The 19929-nt window shown below is 44.8% G+C and overlaps 1 long non-coding RNA gene across 1 annotated transcript; it reads left to right on the top strand.

Moving 5' to 3' along the window:
• Positions 1 to 18514: 18514 nt before the first annotated feature.
• LOC134480037 (uncharacterized) lies at positions 18515 to 19569 on the top strand. The gene is made up of 2 exons (XR_015627207.1): positions 18515 to 18661; positions 19316 to 19569. It is a non-coding gene; the product is annotated as an uncharacterized LOC134480037 (long non-coding RNA).
• The last annotated feature ends 360 nt before the right edge of the window (positions 19570 to 19929 follow it).

Below are 19929 nucleotides of genomic sequence, written 5' to 3' on the forward strand. Positions count from 1 at the left end.
GCTGAGTTCAAAGCCACGCTTGAGTCGATTTTTCACAACAGACTAATAACAGAGAGCACAGATAGGCTTGGGGTCAGTAGCTTCATCACAGAAGAGTCTGCCTGAAGGGAGGCTGCATCCTGGAGCACCCAAGACAACATGCAGGCAGCTTCACTGAAGAGGGTCTCAGCCAGACACTGCCTTCAGCTTCTGTAACCTTGGGGTCTTTGTGAGTTCTGACATTCTTAAACTTCCTAGTCTTATAAATTTGATTACTTCCAGGGTCTGCTCTCCAAAAGGGATCATTTCCATTTAAGGAAATAGCTACACAAAAGAGTGAAAGTCTTGAAAAACCTTGGATAAATCCATGGCCGGCAGCTAAACCATGCAGGCAGACACAGGGGCCCTGCAGCGAGCTGCATTAAAATGGAAACCCTGGACAGATACAGCAGTCACCTAACATCTGAGGTCTAAGTTTCTCCTCACCCTTATCAGAATAAGGCATTATTCATCTTTTTCATTATAGTTGTTTCGTGGATATTTATCATTATTGTATTATGGTTTTTAATTTTCTTATTGGCTTATTGATACTGGGCATCTTTTCATGTTTGTATTTATCACCTCATTCTCTGTCTTGGTGAACTATCTTTCAAATCATTTACCTTTTAAAAAATAAACAAATTCATAAAATACATATATTAATTAAATTTTACAATAATTGAAAACAGTTTGGCGTCTTTCTTATAAAGTAAGCATGATATTCTTTTATCTTTTCCTGTGAGGAGAATTTTTATTTTGCGCTGTTTTGTTGCTGTTATTCAAGTTTCTTGTGAATTAGTAGGGTGATCAGATGATAAAATCAGATTTCGTTCATTGGATGCTTGATATCAAATTTCATCTCTTGCATATACAGTAATGATCCTTTTTTTGTACACAATTTAAAAATATCAGTAACCCAGTCTCTGGCCTTCTGATGAATAAGAAACGTTTGAAGCCATCACGAATATCCTAAAGCTGTCAATAGATTGGCTGGACTCAATGCCCTCACTCTTTGAAACCTAAACTGATAAAAGCTGGTGGGAACCCATTTGTGTCTGTGTGCTACTTGACCTTATCAAAATGCTTATTTGAGCCAAATTTATATAAAGACTTTTTTCTGTGAAAAGACTTAATTTTTAGAAGAACTGTTTACCAAACACAATTCTAACCTCTTCAATTGTGTGGAGTTTGTGCAGTAAAAACAGCTGGATACCTGAGTGATGTGGGTTTGCTGTTAAGGTCGCCTGTCATACATGTGTCAGGCTGGGCTGTTTCTCGATTTCCCATGATGGCTTCTGTGTATCGAGGCTTTTTAATGCATAAGTAAATGGCTGCCCAGCTTATTTAAGTGCCTGCCCATGGCTTCTGCAGTCTAGGCCTTGTGTAATTAATGCCACTTACCATGAACATATCTAGCTGTTGATAAATACACTTTGCCCACCTCTTTCTTCAACCTTAATGGTAAGCTTGACTGTATTCAAGTTTGAACCCAAAATACAGAAAAGGGCAAAGTGGTGAACAGTTTCTATAACACTGCAGACGCCAGAAGCATTGTGCACACTTACGAATATCCTCTACCATTATCTCCGCCATTTGATTAAAATATTTTCTTGGTGATGAAACCACATGGCAATACAAACTTGCAGGATTGCTACAATTGGAAGCTAGTCTGGTCTGCAGGCTAAGTTCCCAGTCAACCAGGGCTGTGTACTAGAACCCCGCCTAATTACACAATTACACAAACTAATCATTCTACTCTGTATATTGGCTCAAAGTGCATCCTAAAAAAAATGTGTCCATCTAAAAACGTTTGCGAAAATGATCACTGTAAAATTCTTCATAATAACGAAATCCTCCGGAAACAACACAAATGCTCTTCAACTAGGAAGTGGACACACAGTAGATGGAGCCGTCAGCTGTACAACAGCACAGAGTTCAACAGTCAGAGGACTGGATCACTGGCACGCTGTGCTGAGAGAAGACAGAGTGAAGGATGGCATATTGTACACCAGTCACATGACATCTCAAGAAAAGACAAAATAAACACTAAAAAAACCCAAACTAACAAAAACAAAACAACGATAACAAAAATGTTGTTTTATTGACCCAACAGGTGGTAGAAATGGACTCAACTGGGGTAGGTTAGATTGATGAAAATATTCTAATCTGGGGATTCTGACAATGGCTGTTCAACCATGTAAATGTACCAAGAAATAACGACCCGTACCATTCATTCTGAGTAAATTGTCAAACTATTTATCAGGGAAGCTGTTTTTAAAGGTGTCCCTTGGAAAGCGTGCACCCACGTGACCCGTGGTAAGAAGATACCTGGAATTTCTGTAGCTGTAGTAAGGTTAGAATCTAGAATGGGTTAGTTATTAACACACATGCTCACACTCGATGCACAACTCAACTGGAAAGGGTGAATTGGCAAAGATAACGAGTGAGGTGTTCACAAACAAACCCGGAACTGTCGATAGTAAACTTTTTTCCACTAGAGCAAAAAGTGTAAATTAGAACCTCGATGGAGCACCCAGGAGAAACCTAAAATTTTGGTCACACCAAGTATTGGCAAGCACAAGGAGCAATGGCACTCTCCACATCTCAGGGGAGGAGCGTAAGTGTGTGCAAGCATTCTAGAGAGCATGTAGACATCTCCTACAGCACAGTTCAGGATGTGGCTATCCCATCTCTATACAGACAAACATACAAGTGTCCGTGTACTGTAGAGTCATCACACACACACACACACACACACACACACACATGAAAAAATCATACAGGAGCATTCATAACTGTAGATGGCTTTATAGTCTAATACCTGCTTAAATCTTGTCTGAACCAGTAAAGTGGCTGCTATTAAAGAGGGCAGAACCAGACCTGTCCACCAGAGGCGCTGCAGCAGTGAAAAGAGAAGCACATCAGTGGAGGAATGAACTAAGATGTCTAGCATTTCCTAGGACTTCAGAAAAGATTATTTCCAATTTGTGTTCTAAGTGGGATCCCACGACCTACCTAATAGAAGGAATCCCTTCCTTATATGACAAGGGAGTCAACAGGAAAAGCAACTGAGTCTCCATTTCCTTTAATCCTGTGGTTTCTGAAATGCCACCCTCTCCTACTCCACTCCAAAGCGTTTAAAGCCAGGAGCAAAAAGTGTTTCATGGAAAGAGTGAATAATGAACACTGGCCACCACCAGCCTAGGAGGCCGTGGGTCACACAGTTGCTCCCCTCTGGGTCCCAGTAGGAGTTACAGAGAGTCAGCCTCAACTTAAGACAGCATCTGGATTATATTCAAATGGGAGTATGGTAGCCTGAAAGGCTAAATGTGCTTTTATATGTCCAGGATGACACACTAATTCCTGGTTCTTAAAAACTTAAAAGATCATCTTAGTCTATTTAGCTACAAAAGAAGCCCGGTGTATGTTCGTGGGGTCAAAAATAAACATGTTGATCCCTTCGTATTTAATTTCACAGGGATGTTCGTGGCAAAGGAGGTTAAAATGTGGTTGAACTTAAGGGTTTTGTAGAACATGTTCCTATTACAGATGTGTTTAAGGTTGGAAATCAGATTGGTCTGATGAGCTCTAATTAAAAAGAATTGTCTAAATAGGCACTCCAGCCCAAGGTCAAATGTGGGGACCACATGGATCCAGTTAAGCTCTGAACAGAGGGGGAATGTTCTAGATTGAAGAAAAAGATTCCCAAGCTGTGATCACACAGCTAGGATGCTAACTTGCTGTGTGGCTTGAAGAAACCCATTCATAGCTGTTCCTGTCACTGTGGAGATGGCAAAATGCCTTCTCTGGGCTTGAGATTCATAAATGTATCTCCTCTTTCTCAAAGCCATGTTACAGATAGGGTGGTGGCTATAGTTCAGTTGGCCCAGTGCTTCTTAGCATGCATGAAACCTTGAGTTCAAGCCTCAGTACTGCAAAGAGTAGGCATGGTGGTACCCATCTGCAATATCCACACTTAGGAGTCAGAGGCAGGAGGATCAAGAGTTTGAGATAATTCTTGATTGTGTGGAGAGTTCAAGAACAACCTGGTTATAAGAGAGCCTATAAAAAAATTAGTATAGAAGTTATACTCTAGTAAGTCCATGACCATCCCCTGAGAACAGACAATACCAAACGTAGGTACAGGAAAGACGACAGGAGAAAAAGGAACAAGAGTCAGAGAATGAAATGAGAAAGCATGAGAGGGTCACATAAAGAGACCATGTGATCAGGGTGGCTCAGGGTCTATGCAACAGAAGTGAAGACCACCATCACAGGCTCACGGAGGAAGGACATCCAGGGTATGGTGGGAAGTTGACGCAGCCATTAGTCACTTCCCCCGCCTGGCTGTGACAAAATCCCTTCCCAGAAGAACCTTCAGAGAGAGAGAGGGATTATTGTGACTTACATTTCAGGATGCGGTATGTCATGGTAGGGAAGCCTGGTAGTGGGCTTCTCCATGAAAGCAGGGGTGTCAAGCAGGTGGGGTCATATTTCAGCTACAATCAGAAAGCCGAGAATGAACAAGTGGGGCTAGCTGTAGAACCCCAAGAGTGAGCCATGTCCTCCATCCTGATGCTACCACCCTAAGGTTCTACGACCTTCCAAAACACTGGAGACTAAGTGCTCAAACACATGGGGGATGTTTGTCATTCAAACCACAACACTACCTGAGGTTAAATTAGTTCTCTCTCCCTCTCCTCCTCTCCCTCTCCACCCCTCTCTCCCTCTCTCATTTCTGTTTTCTTCTCTATAAAACAAGGAGGTGTAGGCATGATGGCTTCCTGGCAAACTGCCTTGATTAATCTGACTTTAGAGGCAAACAGCAAAGAACACGTATATAAACCAGGGAAGGATTGAGACAGGAGCAGATGTGGGCTTTTCTGTTCTCTGGAGGGCGGGCCCCTCCCTGCTGAACTCCTCAGACTTTCCTGGTGTCGCCAAAGTGCTGCTGGGAATTTCTCTGCATAACCCTGCTCCTAAATTAACTCCCAGGAGACTGGTGGTGGGGGAGGGAGGGAGAGGAGGGTGCCAGTTTAAAGTAGGTCTGATATGATCCAGGACCTGATAGGGTTTCAGCTGCTGGCTCTCTGGCAAATTGCAGAGAAATTAAAAAAGATTCTAGCAGAGGTGAAACGGCTCAAGTCCTAGGGAGGGGATGCTGCTGCTGAGGAGAAATACAAAGACCAGATTCATCTGGTTCAAGAATTATAAATAGAACGGTCAGATTAGATTCGGCCCGAGGAATGGGGGCACCGCAGAGGAGCCAAGTCCTCTCTGAAGAAAGAGGCATGGTTCTACAGTCTCCAAAAGTCCGAAACCAACATAATAGGCTTTCGAAAAGGGAGGAGAGAAAGGTGGGGTTGAAGCAAACTTTAAGTGGCTCTTTTCTTTTAACTCATAACTCCATTCAAGCAAACAGGCAACATCGTGGGTCCCCAAGAGAGAGGTTAAAAGGAAATTACCACCCCATAAGGAGTCATTCACTGTAGCAGGAACGAAAAGGTTTTCCTGCTCCGTGGAAAACACAAGCCACTTCCAAACTTTAAGTTAAAAACTTGGCCAAGGGAGTTTGGCCTCCCTGTACTTCTGTCTTTGAGATGTTTATCCAGTGCGTGGAGATATTGAGATGGGCCTGGTTTTCAGGTTGAGTTTTTTTTTTTTTTCTTTTTTTTCCGTTGTTCCACATAAGGTTTCCATCAGATGCAGTCTGCACATTGGTACAAGCCAAGAGGCTGTCAGAGGAGAGGCCTTGATTTAACTTCAGCGGCCTAAAGCAGGTTTCAGTTTCAGAAGAACAAAGCCACAGTACAGAGACCAAGCCCTAGGCAGTGCTGTGAGCTAGGGGGAAGGACAGTGGCTCCTGCCTCCAAGACCTGCTGCCCAGGCCCCCTTCCAGCCTCAAATGCCATATGGGCTCAGGACAGTCTCTAACTGTCTGGACTGCAGATTCCCCGTTGGTTGTAATGAGTCCTGCTTCCACCTACACCTTGGGGTTGTTGGAAGGGAGTAATATAAAATACAAGCTGTGTGGGGTTAACACTAGGAGACTAAGTAAAACGTATTCCCTCCCAGGGCCCCTGAGCATGTTCTGCAAAGCCAGAGATGGTGGAGGCTGCTCGGTTACAGAGTACATTTCCTGTTCTCCACAGGGCATCCCTAAATACTTCCAGCCTCCCTTCTTCTAAAACGAACTCCATGAAGGCACTTTACACGAAGGTGGGGAAGACTGAATCTGTGTTAGGTTGACTGGGTTTAGAATTTTCCCTATCGAATTCAATAGTGTATAGTTTATCCCTGGAGATTTTCTGTTCTCTTTTTCCCTCTCCTCTCCTCTCCTCTCCTCTCCTCTCCTCTCCTCTCCTCTCCTCTCCTCTCCTCTCCTCTCCTCTCTTCTCCTCTCTTCTCCTCTCTTCTCCTCTCTTCTCCTCTCTTCTCCTCTCTTCTCCTCTCTTCTCTTCTCTTCTCCTCGTCTCATCTCATCTTGTCTTGTCTCTCTATATTTCTGTGTCTTTTTCTCTGTCACTGTCTCTCTCGTCTCTGTGTGTATCTCTGTCTCTGTCGCTCTGTCTCTATCTCTATGTCATTGTCTCTGTCAGCTCTGTATTTCTCTCTGTCTCTCTGTCGCTCTCTCTCTTCTATCTGTCTGTCTCTGTCTGTTTCTCTGTCTCTCTCTGTCTCTCTCTCTCTCTGTCTCTCTCTCTCTCTCTCTGGTACATGTATGTATATATGTATACAGATGCTCTTGCTCAAATTAGATTAAAGCTTGATATCAGGCCTGTCTCCTTCTATCATTATTTATTTATTTAGACAGGATTTCTCACTATATCCAAAGCTAGCCATTTCTGTCATGCCAGTTTGCCAAGATGTCCCCAGAATCCACCTGTATCCACTTGTCCCCACTCACCCCTCAATGCTAGGTTATAAAATGCACATCACAGGGCCCAGCTGGCATGGCTGCCAGGGGTCCAAACTCAAGTCCACGTGCCTGCAGAGCAAGCCACTTTACCCACTGAGCCATCTCCCCATCACTCCCCCCCCCCGTCTTTTTGGCACAGTATCTCTCTGTGGCTCAGACTGACCTCAAAGTCACTAAGTAGCCTAGGTTTGCACTTGAACTTGCAATCCTGCTGCATCGGGGTCTTGAAAGCAGGGGTTGCAAGGCTGTGCAATCATACACACTTGAGACAATTATTTCTCACACCGTTTCTCAGGATTTGTCACTGAAAAGTGGGACTAAAGCTGGCCTTGTTGGGGGCAAGGATAGAAGCACATTGAGGGTATTACAAACCTCACAGCACATGCTCAGTGCAGAACAGTTGCTACCTCAAACCATCATGTATGTCATGGCTATTCACCTTACTGTCCTTGGATTAGATGAAACTCATGCCTCTTTATTGACTCATATCCCTCTAATGTCATTAAAGATCAGTTTCGTTTCCTTCAAATGCAATGCATGGATAGACTTCAGCCTCCAAAGATACAGACTAGGCCCTCCCTGTTCTTCCCACTGGGTGCAGCTGAAGGCCCTGGATGCTGAGCAGACACAGCTGGAGCGAACAAGACCAGCCAGCTGGAAAGACTCACAGAACAGCTCCGACTTAAGTTCACCGACTTCCCTCAGGTTCCTTTTGTGCTTCTTATATCCAGGATTGGGAAGAAATTAGCAACCTGGAAATACCAAAGGACCTGGAAAAAAAATAGATTCAACAAAAGCTGGTCCTCAAATATCCAAAAGATTGGAAAGAGGGTAGGATAGCCTAGTAGAGCTTTCAACTTTTTATGGTAACCACTTTGTGCCACCAAATAAACAGATGACACTGCACTGTGGCACTGTCTATCTCTGCTAGTGAAGCAGTGAAGGTTAGGGACAAACTAGAATTCCTGTGGGGGGGTGTGGGGGTGTGTGTATGTGACACACTCATTGCCTCAAATGTGCTAGGCAAATTCTCTCTCACTGACCTGCATTCCTAGTTCCTTAGATTTCTATTTGTGCTAAGCTACAATGAGACACCCCTATACCCTCACCAGATGATCCCAGAAAAGCCAAGTCTGAAGCTTGAACGTTTGTCCATGCCTGCCATCCTGCCAAGGGATGGTGTGGGAAGCATATAGAGCCACCCTTGAGGGAAACTATAGGATGCCAGGTCCCTACCTCTTGTTTTGTCCCTCCTGGCCATTAGGTAAACAGTTTGTTCCGCTGCCACACACTGCCTGGCTATCCAGATGCCTAAAACAATGCCTAGGTCCACACAATCTAGACTAGAACTTCTGCAGCCATGAACCGAACTAAGCCTCTACTCCCTATCCATTAATTCTATCAGGTGCTTTATTGTGGTGACAGCATGCAGGCGATCACATGCTGCAATGTAAATGAACATCTAATAATTAAGCTAAGTCCTGGGAAATCTTGCACATACGAAATGCCTCCAGGAAGTCACTGGGATGCAGAATAGAATGGGGGTTTGAAGATGTAAGAGGGACACGGAGAAGGAACAGTTGTCATCTGAAGAATGCAAAGAGTTAACTTCCAAGAGTTGGGACTATGGAAGGTGATGATGTTGATACATCAATACGGACATAACATGACTAAGCTATGTACTTGAACACGATCGGTGTGGGTAAGATTTATATTATGTAGAGTTTGCCACAATAAACATCTATTACTAAAAATTAAGAAAGTAATTAAAAAGAAAGGCTTAGTGGGTAAGTTCAAGGACAGAATAGAAAAGAACCAATCACTGAATTAGAAAATAGGGACAATAGGAATTATTCACTCGGAACCAAGAAGAAAACAGATCAAAAGAAACATAAGCCGAGTTCTTAGGACTTGCGAGCTAATAAAAAAATTATGTAATATTTATGTCATCAGAGTTCCAGAGGGAGAGGAGAGCTTGGGTGGGGTTTAATTTGTCCTCAAATAAATGGCTGAGATGTCCCAACTTTGAGAACAATAACACAGATTCAAGAAGCTGAAAGAAATCCAATAAGATCCAGTCAAAGAAAGCCACACTTGGGCACACACAGTCAAGCTTCCCCAAACCGAAGACAGAACAAAACCTTTGACGGTAACTAACGGGAGGACAAGGCACAAGTCTGGGGAGACAATTGTAATGGTGGCAAGTTTTGTTCAGAAACTGGAGCACTGGATGGGAGTGACACAGCTTTCAAGGGCTAAAAGCACAGGATGGTGGAGTCTAAATCAGATGCCCAGTGAGGACACCCTTCAAGGATAAAGAAGAATTGACATGTTAACAGGATCAAAAGCTAAACATAGTTCTTGTTGGTAGAACCATCTTAAAAATAATAGTTTTAAAAAATAGAAAGTAAAGTTTATAAAAGGTGAAAGTAGAAGTCACTTGGGCCACCAAAAAAAAAAAACAAAAAACAAACAAAACAAAACAAAACAAAACAAAAATAGAAAATAAAAAACCAAAACAAAACAACAACAACAATCAGGGCAGCAAACAAAAGCATGCCTGTCCAGTGAGGAAAAGACTCTACCTTGTTTCCTAAATTATCCTTGATCATAAAGCAAGAACTGTAATCCTGTCTACACAGCTCCAATTGTCTGTGTAAGACAGTTTACGGACAGCGGAGGCTACAGGGAGATAAGATTTGTATGCTTCATGGCGACGCTGTGGTACAATTATATCAGTAGACCATGATACATCCATCAGGCAGAAAGATGTCATGGCCGCAACAACCACAGAGGACCAGAGTGTAGCTCCCAGCAGCCCCGTGGCGGGGCTGTAACTCCAATAGCCTGTAACTCCAGTCAGGACATCCTACACCCTCTTCAGACTTCCTCAAGAACCTACACACATAAATGCACAGGCACATGCACACACACATAAACAAAAATAAAATAAATTTCTAGAATGTAATTTGAAAGCAATAGGACTTTATAACAATATTCAAATAGCCCAATGTAACTTAGAAAACAAATGAGGAAACTAGAGAACAGAGAGCATGGAAAGCAAGATCTAGAACTCCCAACAGCAGAGTATCCTCCCAAAGTAGACGCCATCTATCCCTAACATGTCAGAAGTATTTCAAAACCAGCTCCTCTCACTATATCCACTTAAAGCCAGAACTTGACAGTGTGTGATCTTAAACTATGATGACCCAATTACATTCTTCTGTAAGAAACTCACCTCCCAAAGAATCATCCTGTAAGGAACAAGTAGGTCTAGCAAATGTCCAGGACACAAGACAAGAACAGATAGTTTTTATTTTTAAATACATGGGGACACTGTTATACACGTGGACACTAGAGTTGTCCACCAGAACTTACGTTGATTCTAAAAAACTAATAATCTTCTATGCTCACCACTACAAGACAAGGATGAGAGAAAACAAGGAAGTCTAAAGAAATCGGGTGTAGACTGTCTTCACAAAAGGTGAAGGATCTCACTTATCCCCAAATATATTTGCAAATTTGATATGGCACCCATCAAAATCCTTAAATGATCCTTTGCAGCTGTAGATAGAACTATTATAAGATTTCCCCTGACATGGAAATGCATACATTTTAAAATATACCGCTTTAGAATTTTATATTATTTAAAATTTTTTCCTAATGGAAAGGTAAAGTGGAAAGAAAATCAACATGCCCGATGTCAAGACATTTTGCACAGCTTCTGTAAGGAGGACCCAGCGGTGCCGACAGCAGAATGCACACATTGATCAATGATCCAGAACAGGAAATCCAGAAAAAGATTCGTACCTGTATGCCTGATTGATCTCTTTAAGACTTGCTTTTATTTTGTGTACACAAGTATTAGGCCTGCACATGTACCGCACGTGTGCCTGGTGCCAAGATGGTTCTGAGCCCTCATGTGGATCCTGGGACTAGAACTCGGGACCTCTGCAAGGGCAGCAAGCACTCTGGAGGGCTGAGCCATTTCTCCAGCTCTTCCCTGTGTACTTTGGACCACGGCTTCACAACAACATAATGGATGAGGGCAGATTCTCCCCCCACCCCCAACCAATGAGAAATAAAAGGAAAAGATAGAAAATGAAGGAGAGTGGAAATAAAACAGAAGGAAAGAGGAAAGAGTTAAACACCAGGAAGAGAGGGAAGAAGGGTGAGATCTGAAAGAAGAAGTGAGCCTGATCTACCCTTCTAACCAAGACTGTGTAAATTAAGTCAAGATGGCTCACCAACGTAAATATTAAAAGCAAAACTGGAAGGTTGGGGACACGGTTTAGTGGTAGAAGACTGCTTGCCTGATGTGTGTGGGGCAGAGGTTTAGTCCCCAGGAATAACAGTGGGGAGGGAAGGAGCCAGGAGGGGAGGAGGTGGAAAAGGAGAGGGAAAGGAGGGACAAAGAGAAGGAGAAAGAAGAGGGGGAGGGGGAGGGGGAGGGGGAGGAGGCAGGAAAGGAGGGGGAAAGGGGAGAGAAGAGCTTTTTTTTTTTTTTTATGGAGAACAATTTCAGGACCTAAGGCTAGGGCAAAGATCCTAAACTTGACATAATAATCGCAATCTATAAAAGAAAAAGGCGATAAAACCAGACTCTGTCAAAATTATAAACTTCTACCTTGTGAGAAGGAGCCTGTTGCGAGACTAAGGCACCAAGTAAAAGGAGCAGCAGAGAATATTCGGAAGTGAGACTCTATGAGGGGTTAGGACCTGCACAGATTCGGAGCTCCCTCGAACCTCGAGAGGGAAACACACGCAGTCCAATTAGAGAGTGTACAAGCAGTGAGAAGAAACATTTCATCAAAGGGAACCTGCAGATGGCCAATAAGCACATGAAAAGATGCCAGCCATGAGGGAAATGCAGACGGAGACGATAATCAGGTAGCACCGAGCACCTCGCCAAATGCTGCCATGATGGGGAAAGGCGACCCCTCCGCTGTACCTTGACAGCAGGGATGCAAACTAGGACAGCCACTGCGGAGAAAGTTCCGTAGCTGATTAACAATACAAAGTAGCAGCGTTATATGACCCAGAAAACGCAATTCTTAGCATCTCTTCCAGAGAGAAGAAAACTTTACTCTTCTCGGAAAGACGCGGACCCAACATCCGCAGCAGCATTCCACATAGCAGCAGGAAACTGAAAGGGATCCCCGGGTGAAATAACCCGTGGTAGGTCCATACTGTGGGATAGTATCCTGAAAAACAAGGAGTGACTGTCGGCATAAAGATGGCAGAAACTTACACACTGCGTGTTGCAATGTATATAATGAAATGGTAATCAGAGATAAAGAACAGATGTGTAGATCCCAGCATCAAGGAGGAAGTCTAGGGGGACATGGTGACTGTGGCCAAAAAGAGAAACTTGTGAGTCTCCAATGGTGAGTCGACTTCATGGGCGTGAGTCACCCAATGGTGACAGTGCCCTATAGTTGGTTTTTCTGGTTTTTTTTTAAGGTGTTTGGGTTGGGGACAGCTAATAGTATGTGAGATGATTCTGTATAAGTTCCTCAAACTTGAAGGAAAAAGACTTTTAAAAGTACCACATAATAATTTTAGAAAAATCTGTAAAATACACACAGTGTATGGAAAGAGAATAAAACACAACTGTCTCTCTGCCACGGGGAGGGAACCTCTCTGTAGACTCAGGGGTTATTTAATCAATCTGGAAAAAAAAATCTCTCTAACACTGAGTAACTTCGGGAGCAGTAATTTCTACTCAGTGGCAGTGGCCCTCTCACCCCATAATACCACAAACATTAATGTCAACTCAGATACACCTTCTTCTCCTTGAATGGCCTGATGCCAGCCCCTGTCTCACTGGTGAATTACCAATCCTCCTGTCCCACCACTTGGGCTAAGCTCCCCTGGGGTAGCTCCCCTGGAAGGACAAGCTTCCACCCTTTGTGAAACCAGCAAAACCAAAATGGCGGTGGCGTTCTGCATCCTGCGGGCTGTATTCCAATCAAAGAGCCAGCATCTGGAACAGACCACAGTGGAGCGCGTAGTGCCCTGGGGGCTGATCCTGTGTGCCTTCGGTGGGCGATGAGTTGAAATGGAAAAGTGACAGTGCGCATACACCGGGGACCTGGTGGCCTGCTGAGTCGGGTGACAATCCATCCTGGCATAGTAAACATCCCAGTCTAGGTGAAACAGATGTCATTACTTTCTTCACTGCCACCCTATACCTCGACCCCTCCATCTGTAAGATGAACATTGTCGATCTGTCTTTGGGTCATAGGGGTGTTAAAACCTGCAGAACCCCCACGCCGTTTGAATCTCACCCCCGGAAGTTAACACAAAGTTACAGTTTCAAGTTAGCTCTTCAGCCTGTTCCTTGAATGTTTAATAAAAAGCGACTTAGCAACCTGAGAATTCAGAGCTGAGTTCAGAAGAGAAGACACCGAAAATGAAGGCTCGTGCAGAACATTCAGTAAAGTGATTCCATTCTGCCAGGCTGTTCTGAGGTAAACACGGGGCCCTGTTGACAGATGTTTTGTGGCTTATACATCTTCATGACTCAACGATCCTGCTCAGTCAAGAGGAATGAAAGCAGGAAAAAGAACCTGTCACAAACGTATTTATAGCAACCTTATTCATAAAATCTAGAAATAACTTGTGTCAAATACCAGGTAAATGGATGGGCAGAGTATGGAATAGTTCACACAACAGAGCACTCTTTAGCCAAACAGAAAAGGAACAAATTTCGCCCAAGGAGGATGAGTCCTAAAACACACAGTGTGAAAGAAGAACACAGATACAAAAGAACGACAATTCTGCGCATTTAGCCCTAGGAAGTCAGGAGCACACAAAACTCTTCTGTTACGAGAGCCTTTAGAACAGAGGCTGCATCTGCCAGGCAGTACAAATGGGGTCACCATTGGTGGGAAGTAAACACAGTCACATGTCACTTAAGAAGGGCAATGTTCCAAAGACGGTTCAAGAGGTGATGCCACCATTGTGCAAACATCACAGCATGTTTGCGCAAACCTCCATGGCACAGAGCATTCATGAGAGAGACTGGCACTCACAAGACCTCTGGCTAAGGTGTGATGCGAAGGGACTCACTAGTTGAACCGTTGTCCTTAGCCTCTGGTGCTATTTTGGAAGCTTGTGGGACCCTTGGGAGGTGGGACCTAGCTGGAAGGAGTGGGTGGCTGGGAAGTAAGTCCAGCCCTATTTTCACCCCAACCTATAATTCTACACACGATAGGAATTGTTCAGATTTTTGTAGTTTTCTAGGACCAGAGGCACATATGTGGCCCCTCGTGGGCAGAGGACTTTGCTGTGGCACTGTGATTGGAAGGTAGCTTAGAGACAGTTTGAAGGGTAATGGAGCAACATCTTGTTTGGGAAAGTGCTTTCACGTGCACATACAATTACCAGACCCATCAAACTGAACACTTCAGGGCTGTGTACATGATTGGATGTAAGTTGGCTCCTAATAAACAGTCATTTTTAAAAATTTGTGGGACACTCCCACATTCAGGGGCAGGGAAAGTTCACCCCTAGCAAATGCATTTTTAATTCATAGTAGAAATTCTGCTTTGATAGTATCCTTCTAATACATTTATTGAAAACAATTAAATTCACTACTTGTTTTGTCCAGCGAGACATGAGGAGAGAAAGGAAGAGAACAGAGCAGGTCCCTGACACTCTCCCCGATATCCACTCCACTCTCTATCCACTGAGAACTCACGAGGTCCCCTTCTTCTTTATCCTGGGCTTGAAGTTCTCTAGGATAGACCTGTAGCATTTGCATTCATGGATATCAGAGCCTAAAGCAAGTGGGGTAAGGCAGACAGAATGATCTGATCTGGGTGGTATCTGTGCTTATAAGTACCACACTTGTTTAGAAAACCTCCCTGTAGGAGCTAGGGGAGAAGGAGGTTCCACTGTGGCCATGAGAAGTGTGTACTTTGGAGAACTCTCGACCACAACAAGAGACACAGAAGCAGAAAAGCACAGAACACACTGGGCAAATTAAAAGTATTAACCACAGGAGGCTGGGGAGATGGCTGTTGGGACCAAGCAATGCCCTGCCCTAAGTTACTCCATGTTTTATGAAACAATCACTTCCCAGGCTGAGCACTGACCCGGGAGACTCCATTTCCTTGGTAGCTTTTGACTTGACTTTGAGGGAGATGGATGACTGCAACCTGGAAATAGAGAAGAAGCCACCCTGTAACTTCGAGGAGGAAAAATGGAACCATGGGAGCAACAAGGCAGCTCCTGATGAGTGAACTCGAGTGTCAGACAGTACTGACTGGGATTTAACATTGTTCTTGTAGTCTGTTTTCTGTTACTACGGCAGAGTTACCTGAGGCTGGGCGACTTATAAAGACAGAGACATGCTTTGGCATGTAGTTCTAGGAACAGGGAAGTCTTATGAGCAGGCTAATAGCATCTAGTGAGGGCATCCCAACACTGCAGAAGTAAAAGAGAAAGCTGTTGGCTTCAGAAGAAGCATCACTTCACTTAAGAGCATGCTATGGTTAAGACTCCCAGTTTTTAGGTTGTGAATAATATTGACCAGTGAGAAGCTGAACCAGGGTCTGCATCAGCCAGCAAAGGGAGGATTTCTCATTCCTACACAGTTAAACATATGTATGTGAACTCTCTGTTAAAGGAACAATAGTTGCATCCCAGATCCACCTATAGTGGTTTGAATGAGAATGACCCTTCCCCCATAGGTTCATATATTTAAATGTTTTGGTAGGACTGTTTTGGTAAGGATTAGGAGGCGTGACCTTAGACGAGGTGTGTCATTGTGGGTGGGTTCTGAAGTTTCAAAATCTGATTCCAGCACTGTCACTGTCTCTGTCTCTGTCTCTATCTTTGCCTCTCTCTCTCTCTCTCTCTCTCTCTCTCTCTCTCTCTCTCTCTCTCTCTCTAGCTCTCTCATTCTCCTGCTCTCTAGCTCTCTCACTATCTCTGTATCTCCATCTCTGCCTCTTTGGAGATCAGATGTAAGTTCCCAGCTCCCAGGTACCACTACAGCATGATGTCTACCTGACTGGCACCATAATTATCATGGACTTGCCCCCTAAAGCTATAAACGAGCCCCCCTTCGAAGTTAAAGGTTTTCTTTTATAAGTTGCCTCGGTTTCTCTTCACAGCAATAAAAATGTGACTAAGACACCAAGTGAGTTGTTCTAGGGCTTTCTCTTCAGTGCCCACTTCCCATCAATACCATTTCTGATAGTTTTATGTCAACTTGATTCATTTTGGAAGAGGGAATGTCAGTTGATAAAATGTCCCAACCAGTTTGAACTGTGGGCAAGACCATGGTGCATGTCTTGATTGGTGATTGATACAGGAGAGCTTAGCTCACTGTGGGTGGTGCCACCCCTGGGCTGGTGGTTCCAAATGGTACAAGAAAGCAGGGTGAGCAAGCCATGAGGAACAAGCCAGTAAGCAGCACTCTCTATGGCCTCTGCTTCTGTTCCTGCCTTGGGTTAGTGCTTCGACTTCTCTAGATGATAAACTACAAGATATAGGTTGAAATAAACCCTCCCTTTTGCGAGTTGCTTTTGGCCAACGTGTTTTATTACAGCAATAGAAACCTGAACTAAAATACCACTGCAGATTCCCCATTGACAAAAGAGAGCCAAGGAGTTGGAAAGGTTCAGGCTATAGACTTAAGGAAGGGCTGTAGCTCTGTGTGAGTCGATCATTTTTGTGGAAGTTTTAAATGTCCCAGTTCCAGTTCTCTAATGTATGTGGCTTTGAAGGCCCGGTCCCAAAGGAGAAAGTTGGGGTGGGGGGGGGCTGATTCAACATTTGGCAATCCACTGGAGTATGTAACACTTGGCATTTCTTCGCTTCATTATTTAAAGGGCAATTCATTGCGTGCAATGGAAACAAATAAAAACTCTATTTCTGACATTTCTAAATCTGAACCCTGAACTCTCCATAAACCTCCCAGTTTCAAAATAATTATTTAAGCAAAGCCCTGGTGTATTCCTTCTGCACCATCGAGGAGTGCTCCTAATGGTTGGTGACGCAATCGCCTCTAGTGAGGAGACTTGGGTATTGGACTTTTTTTTTTCCTGAAGCATATTAAATGGTCCCCTACGCTGCAGCCATTAAAGGCAATCCTGTCCTCACAGGCCTCAATCAAATTTGCACAGCAATTAGTTCTACCCAGAGTTTGATACATTTCTTAATTATAAAACAACTTTGTACTCCATTGGCCCTTTCAGATGGGTTATGAGAAAGCTAATTACCTTCTCCTGAGACATCAAAGAGTTTTGGTAGAGGTGTGTGTGTGTGTGTGTGTGTGTGTGTGTGTGTGTGTGTGTGTGTGTGTGTAGCTCTATTTAAGGGGTAAATCAGACAAGAAGCAGAGGAACTAACATCACCCGAACACCTACTATGACTTTGGGTCTCTGCTGGGCAATTTCCACACGGGCAAACGAGCCTGTGGAAAATGTAAGGGTCTTTAGAAAAGTTAGATTACTCCACATTAGTCACACAGTGATCGATCCGTCTGGTAGGGAATTGAGGTTTTGTTCTTAGTTACCTTTGAGTTGATGATGACTTCTGCCCGTTTTCAGTTGTGTGCGTATGTGTGTTTGTGTGGCGCACGTGTGTGTGTGTGCTTGCAGTGTATGTGGAGGTCAGAGGTGAGCTCACTGTCTTCCTTTATCTCTCTCCACTGTATTTTTTTGAGACAGGGTTGCTTACTGGACCTGGAGTCCACCGATTCTGCAAGACTGGCAAAGAAGCAAAGCACCAAGCCTCCTCCTGTCCTCAACCTGCCCCACCCAGCCCCAGGGCAGGGATCTCAGTAATGCCACCTGGCCCCAGCGTTTTAGACGCAGTAGGATTCGAACTCAGATCTTGTTTGCAAGTCAAGTGTTTTTTCAACTGAGCTGTCTCATCAGCCCCACCCGTCTTGTTCAAAATTCTCCTTCACTGTGAGCTTTTTCTTTTTTTCTTTTTTTTTCTTTTTTTTTTTTTACAGCAACGTCTGTATGTCACAGGCAACTCTAGGTGCGATTTAAAAAATATTGGCTGAGTCCTATCAGCCATCAGCTAACTCCTCTAAGGGAGCCTCTAAACAAGGAGAGACTACCTCAGCCAGAGTGGGTGTTGTTTCAGCCTGGTTCTAGGCCGAACCAGCCTCTCCAGATAGCCTTTCTGCAGCCCCTAGCACTGGCCTCCAGAGAATGCCAAGAGCTTTCTTCCCTGACCTTGACTCCAGCAGCCCGGGCCCCACACCCTTTGCAACAATCCCTCCTCCCCCACCCACGTGGTGGGTTTTGGTTTTCTTCATTACAGTCTTCCTAAATTGCACATTTCATAAGACCGTCAGGAAAAAGTCAGGAAATGAGGTTTCCAGGAAGAGGGAGGCGGAGAATAGAGGGCCGGGTGGGAAGGGGGGAGAACAGAAGAGCAGTCTTTCATTATCACGACCTGTTCCACGCACACCCTCTCCTGGTGCCATCCTCGCGCTGGATGCGAGCCATCCTCTGGGCTAATGAGCTAGGCGCGGGAGATAACTAATCCTAATGCAATTACTGCTCGGTGCAGCACTGATAGGTCCACTGTGCTCCCCGCGTGCCCGGCAGCCTGAGCCAGGCTGGAGCAGCTGGGCCTCAGCCTCCTGTCGGAGACGTTTTGACAGCTGTATACAGTCCCGGACCCCCTCCCACGGCCCGCGTCCCGGGAGAGTGATCTTTTCACAGCGAGTCCCCATGAAGCCTGTCGGAGGTGAAATGAAATCTTAGCAGCTTGGGGGGGAAAGCTGGGTGGTGCGAGCTCAGATGCTATTTCCAGGGCGGTGATGGGAGCAGCAGAGGCTCGAGCCCCCGCTCCCCCTACATCCCTGCGGCGCCCCGAGGCCTGGCGGGGTGTGCGGGCTGCGGTGACAAATGGCAGCGCAGGCAAGACCTGGCCCTCTCCTGGTGCAGCCGGCGCGATCCGGGAAGGGGGAGGAGGGACGGGGTGGGAGGAATGGTTTGCAGCACACTTGTTCCTTTGTTTAGCGGGACCACGTGCTCTGTTTGCACAGCAGCATGTGGTACCCCAGGAGGAAATCAAACCAGCCTTGAAAGTTCAAGGAACAGCCAAGCTCTACTGGGAAGTGGCGGGGCCAGGGCTGGGATGGAGCAATGGAGCGGGTGGCCTGCGGACTCCTTCTGTGAGAGTCAGAAGGAGGGGGACTCCAGTCCAGAGCTTTAGCGGAGAAAGAGGACTGCTGGGCTTTTTGGCAACGAACGCACACAAGAGGACTTTCTGTGACCAGCCACCCTCTCTGTCATGCAAAGTGGGATGGCAGCCTTCTGTTTTTGGAGTTGATAAAAACCTTGTTTTCCTCTGGCACTCGCAAAACCCTTCCATGCTCATGTGTTTTTTTTCTTCTAGAGCTAGAATGGGAGAAAGAAAGGAGAACCCTTGACACAGTGTCTGCCCTGCCTCAAGGTTAGGTGGGACAGCTCCCACCAGACTCAGAGTGACATTCAGAAAAAAGTCTGCATTTTCCTTCCACGATCTATCTCTCTCTCTCTCTCTCTCTCTCTCTCTCTCTCTCTCTCTCTCTCTTTCTCTCCCTCCCTCCCTCCCTCCCTCCCTCCCCGTTGGTTAAACAAATGAAAAAAAAATAAATGATGCAAAATGTCCGTATGTCTGCCATAAAAAGGAGTTTCCCCATAAATCCAATTTCCCAATTGCATCCACAGCTCAGCATTTCAGCCATTGCTGCGTTTTTCTTCCTTCCTAGACACATCCATGAGATTTATCAATGCACAAATCTTCACAGTTCACAGAACACTATCAGACTTTAGTCATGTCTCTCCCAAACAGACCTGGACCCGGGTTCTTTCACATAGCTGCTTGGCATGTCTGCGTTTCTTGTATGGATGGTATTGAGTCATCCCATGTCTGCGGCTTATGCTGACTAAGACAATGTTAAACCTGAGGACTTGGTTTTGTGTGGCGCTCTGGGAAAGGATTATTTAAGAACGAATTCCTAAAATCAA

This window comes from Rattus norvegicus, chromosome 8 (genome assembly GCF_021556685.1).
Source record: "Rattus norvegicus strain SHRSP/BbbUtx chromosome 8, alternate assembly SHRSP_T2T, whole genome shotgun sequence".
In the NCBI taxonomy this organism is placed as follows: Eukaryota; Metazoa; Chordata; class Mammalia; order Rodentia; family Muridae; genus Rattus; species Rattus norvegicus.